General features: G+C 41.6%; 1 pseudogene; it reads right to left on the bottom strand.

The window, feature by feature from the left end:
- Window positions 1-241: 241 nt before the first annotated feature.
- Window positions 242-796, bottom strand: LOC112823122 (large ribosomal subunit protein uL11-like; annotated as a pseudogene).
- Between the last annotated feature and the right edge of the window lie 4,395 nt (window positions 797-5,191).

The raw sequence follows: 5,191 nt of genomic DNA, 5'->3' as shown, positions 1-5,191 counted from the left end.
CCCTGGGATCATGACCTGAGCCAAAGGCAGACGCTTAACGACTGAGCCACCCAGGCGCCCCAAATAAAAATATTTTGTTGAGATACTCAGTAATCAATGTTCACGGTGTCTTAATAAATTTGGTTTTGCAAGGTCAGTGACAGGGCTTAAGATTTGAAGACTTACACTAAGTTATTTTGATTTCAAGACATCAGAAATCCAATCATTTAGCTCTTCCCCCCCCCCCCCCCCCCCCGGTTGTCAAATGATCCTTTATTGAAACATTTTCCTTTGTAGTTAACTAGCCGGGCACTCCAGCGCACCACTGTTGATGTCATCTATGATGTCATGAGGGTGGCGGCCGTCTACATTGCAGCCCACAGACTGGGCAGTCCCCAGGATCTCTTTAATGGTTCCAGAGAGTTCTCTGGCTAAAGATCGGTGTCGCATCTGTCAGGCAATATTGACAATCTCATCAAAAGTGATATTTCCACTGTGCTTAATGTTTTTCTGCTTTTTTCTGTCTCTTGGTGGTTCCTTGAGGGCTTTGATAATCAGGGCAGAGGCAGAAGGTACCACTTCAATCTGGGCCTGTCTGTTCTGAATGGTCAGTTTCACCGTAATCCTTAGACCCTTGCAATCACTGGTTGCCTTGGCGATGTCATCGCCAACCTTTTTTGGAGACAGACCCAGCGGGCCGATCTTCGGGGTCAGGGCAGACGTGGCACCGACTTCGCCACCAGTGCACCTCAGGTACACGACTTTGATCTCGTTGGGGTCGAACTTAGGTGGCATGGCGGAGGTGGCTGGTGTCGGATGAACCCGGATTAGGGACGACTGAAGAAAGTTGCACCTTTGCCTTCCCGAGCCGAAAGCCAAAAGCCATTTAGCTCTTTATTTCATTAAAAGGATACCCTCAATTAATAATAGCATAAAGTATTTAACTGGCCACTCATTACTGAGTAAAACAAATAAAAAAGGAGGGGGGGCTGACTTTAGAACACTTTTAAAGAAATATAGCCACCTGAGTACAAGTTAACAACTTCCACAAAACAAAGGTGGTTTTGTTCTGAGGTAATTGGAAAAGATTTTGAGGAACTGACAGTGAAACAGTTCACCAGGAAAACACAGGGAAAAAAATTCTTTGCACTAGGCAAAGACTTCTTAGATACAAAACCGAAAACTTAATCCATAATAAAAAGAAATTGGCAAATGAGAGTACCTCAAAATCAAAACCTTTCTCTCTTTGAAAGATACTATTGGGAGAAAGAAAACCTGGAAGAAAATATTTGCAAAACACTTATTTGATAAAGGACTTGTATCCAGAATACATAAAGAACTCTCAAAACGCAATCATAGGAAAACCACTTCCCCAGTCAAAACTGAGGAGATTTGAACAGACTTCACTAACGAAGATACACAGATGGCAAATAGGCACATTTGAAAAGATGCTCAACGTTGTTAGTCACTAGGGAAATTAAGACCACAATGTGATGCTACTAAACATTCATCAGAAGGGCTAAAATAAAAAGATTGACGATGCCAAGTGCTGGTGAAGATGTGGAGCCATCCCGCTCATCACTCTCATACACTACTGGTGTGAGTGTAAAATCACTCACTGGTAACTGTTCAGCCTAAGTTCCCCAAAAGACATTGTATTTGTTTCCTAGGGTGTTCCGGAGAAAAAAAGAGTACCACAAACTAGGCGGCTTAAAAGAACAGAAACCTATTCTCTCACAGTTCTGGAAGCTAGAAGTCCTAAATCAGGGTGTAGACAGGCTTGGTTCCTTCTGAGGGCTGTGAGGGAGAATCTGTTCCCTGTCTTTCTCTTAGCTTCTGGTAATGGCTGGCAATCCTTAGCTTTCCTTGGCTCACGGATGTATTACTCTAATCTCTGCCTGTGTCTTTTTCACACGGCCATCTTTTCCCCGTGTGCTCTCTGTGTCTCTCCTCCACTTCTTACATCCTAATCAAGGATGACCTCATCTTAACTTTGCAGATTATACCTGCAGAGACTTTATTTCCAAATGGAGTCACATTCACAGGAACCAGGGGTCAGTACTTCACATATCTTTTTGGAGGACACCATTCAATCCATAATATACATGAGCTAGAATATTCATAAAAGGACTATTTGTAACAGCATAAAACTGAAAACTATTCAACTGCTCATCAACAGTCAAACAAATAAATCATGGTATATTCATGCAATGGGATCCCATAAAGCAATGAAAATTCACAATCTATAACTATACAGACAACAAAATGGGTGAGTTTTACAAACATAATGCTGAGCAAAATAAATAAAAAATGAAACCATATATACTGTATGATTCTATTTATATAAAATATAAAACCAGGCAAATTATTCAGTTAGAAGTTAGGAGAGTGGGTATATTGGGGGGGGAGGTTAGTGACTGGAAGGGAGTTTGAGGAAGGCTTTCTGGAGTGCTAGAAATCGTTTCTTGATCTGGGTGCTGGTTACGTGAGTGAGTTTAGTTTGTGAAAATTCATTGAACTGTAAACACTTATATACCCTCTTATGTTTGTTATACATGGAATAAAAGATTTTTAAAAGTCGTGGTTATGACTTGAGGTTTGCTCTCATATGTCTAGATTTAATTTCTCCACAAAGACCGTTTTCAAAGAAGCCATCAAGCATTGTTAATAAGTCTACCAGCAATCAAGTGACAAATATTTAGTGGCATCAACTATGCTTACTTTTTTAATTTTGAAGATTACTAAGAATTCAAAGAGGGAAGTAAAACTTTTACAATTACTATTTATTTTTTGAACAGATAATTCAGACACATGGTACACAATCGAAATGGTCAAAAGGGTATTAAACAACTTTAAAACTATCCTGGGTTCTCTAACAATAACAATCTTTCTGGTTAAGGTGAAGCCTAGGAAACTACAAGTACTACGATGGGCATAAACTTGGCTCACAAGAAAATAATTCTTTTTCACAAGAATTCTTAAGAGTCCTTTGGAGATCCAGAAAGGCCCAGGCCACCATTTTTTGAGGAGATATATACATATATATTTTTAAATGCCCAAGTATGGGGCATCTGGGTGGCACAGTCATTTAAGCGTCTAGCTCTTGATTTTGGCTCAGGTTGTGATCTCAGGGTCCTGGGATTGAGCCCCACATTGGGCTGCATGCTCTGCATGGAGTCTGTGTGATATTCTCTCTCTCCTTCTCCCTCTGCCCCTGCCCCCCTCCTGCTCTCAAATAAATAAATCTTTAAAATGCCCAAACAGGGTAACAAATATTTTAAGATATATTTTCTAATGTATTTTATGTTTTTGCATTTAACAAATTTAATAATTTTAACACAAAGCAATCCCAAACAATATAACAGAGCAATTCACTATAACGTCAAAAGTCCTAACATACGTCCTCCTGACTATGAAAGTACTATCCTGGATTATGTGGACACATTAGAGAACAGAATAGACAAAAATCCCTGCCCTCACAGAGCTTGCCTTCTAGATGGGAGGAGATAGACAATAAACAGTAAATATAATAAATACACTAATTCTACAGTATGGCAGAGGTGAGCAGTTTTCTTGAGAAAAAGATTTGAGCAAGATAAAAATGTTTAGGGGAGAGTGGGGAGGGACTGCGATTTTAATGGGGCGGGCGGGTTAGGACTCCTTGGGAAGGTGCCAGCTGAGGAAGAGGTATGGGGGGGCCTTCTTCTTGAAGAAGAAAAGAGACTGAGCCATCTGGATTTCTGGGGGGAAATCATCTCAAATAGAGGGCACAGATGCTGCAAAGGCCCTAGCATGTAACCACACTGGCGTGTTTTAGGAATATAGCAAAGACCAATGTCTGGAGAGGAGTGTGTGCATGGGAGAGTATTGGGAGATGAAGGGAAGAGGTATGGGGGGGCCCAGATGATACAGAGCCTCTTGAGCACCATAAGGACTATAGCTTTCACTCAGAGGAATGGGAAGTCATTGGAGGGATTTGAGCAGAAGGGTGACTTTAACACGATCACTCTGGCTGCCATGATGAGAATAGATTTTAAGAGGCAAGAATGAAAGTAGTGAAATCAGAAAGGAGCTAATTAAATAATCCATGTGAGAGATTATGGGGGCTTAGGTCAGGATGATAGTGGCACAAATGGTTAGAAATGGTTGTAGATGGACATATTCTGAGTGCAGAGCCAGCAGGATTTGCTGGCAGACTGGATGGTGATGGAGGCCATATGAGAGAAAGGCAAGAATCAAGGAAGATGCCAAACCAAGGACCAAGAGGTGAAAGATGGAGGCCTGCGTAGGTTTGGAGTAGAAGGTAAGGAGCTTGGTTTGAACTTGATAAGACTGAAATGCACTATCAGTCTCAAATACAGTTGTCCAGTGGGGCAGTTGGGCACAACAGTCTGGAGCTCAAGAAAGAGGTCTCAGTTAGAGATACTTGGAGAGTCATCAGCAGGCAGTGGTACTGAAAGCTAGGAGAGAGGATGAGTTTGCCATGAGAGTGAGTATAGAAAAGAGGAGCAGTCCAAGATCCAAACCCTGGAGCCCTCTATTGTTAAAAGGTTTGGAAGGTGAGGAAGAACCAGCAAAGGACCAGGGAGAGAACCAAAGGATGCTGGGGTCGGGGGGGAGTGGGGAACCTGGGCACTGTGGAGTCACAGAAGCCAAGTGAAACAAATGTTTTCAGGATGTAGGAGCAATCAACTGGATCCAAGAAAGGGAAAGACTGAGAATGGCCATTGGGCTGACAGTGAGGAGGTCATTGTGACCTTGAAAAAGGCAATGTGGTGGGAACAATAAGAGGGAATTTAAGAGGGAATGAGGGGAAAGGAATTGATATCATGCCCTTCTGTATAGGGGAGCAGTGACTTGAGACAACAGTTGGAGGGGAAGAGTCCTTGAGAGGGATTTTTAAGATGGAGAAATAAGAGCACATCAAATGGGGCACTTGGGCCCTATCCCTCCCTACCCCTATAAGCCTTGTATTAACCTATATTACAGTAAAGATGAAATACTTAGGAAAACTCCACAAATTTTAGATATTCTTGCTATTCAGGTCAGAATCCAGAAAATTTTATGTATTTCAAGTTTCAAGTTTGTTCAGATAGCCAGATTGGGTTTTGAGGGATTTTCTTTGGTAAAAAGCCAAGTCTTATAAAACTGTAACCATGAATTCTTGCTTCAGAATTGGGACCAATTCTGCATTCTTCTGAGGATTTAGGGG

Source organism: Callorhinus ursinus, unplaced genomic scaffold (genome assembly GCF_003265705.2).
Source record: "Callorhinus ursinus isolate GAN/ISIS: 27379988/994484 unplaced genomic scaffold, GSC_fseal_2.0 scaffold1, whole genome shotgun sequence".
Taxonomy (NCBI): Eukaryota; Metazoa; Chordata; class Mammalia; order Carnivora; family Otariidae; genus Callorhinus; species Callorhinus ursinus.
This window is presented reverse-complemented; position numbering and strand designations above follow the sequence as displayed.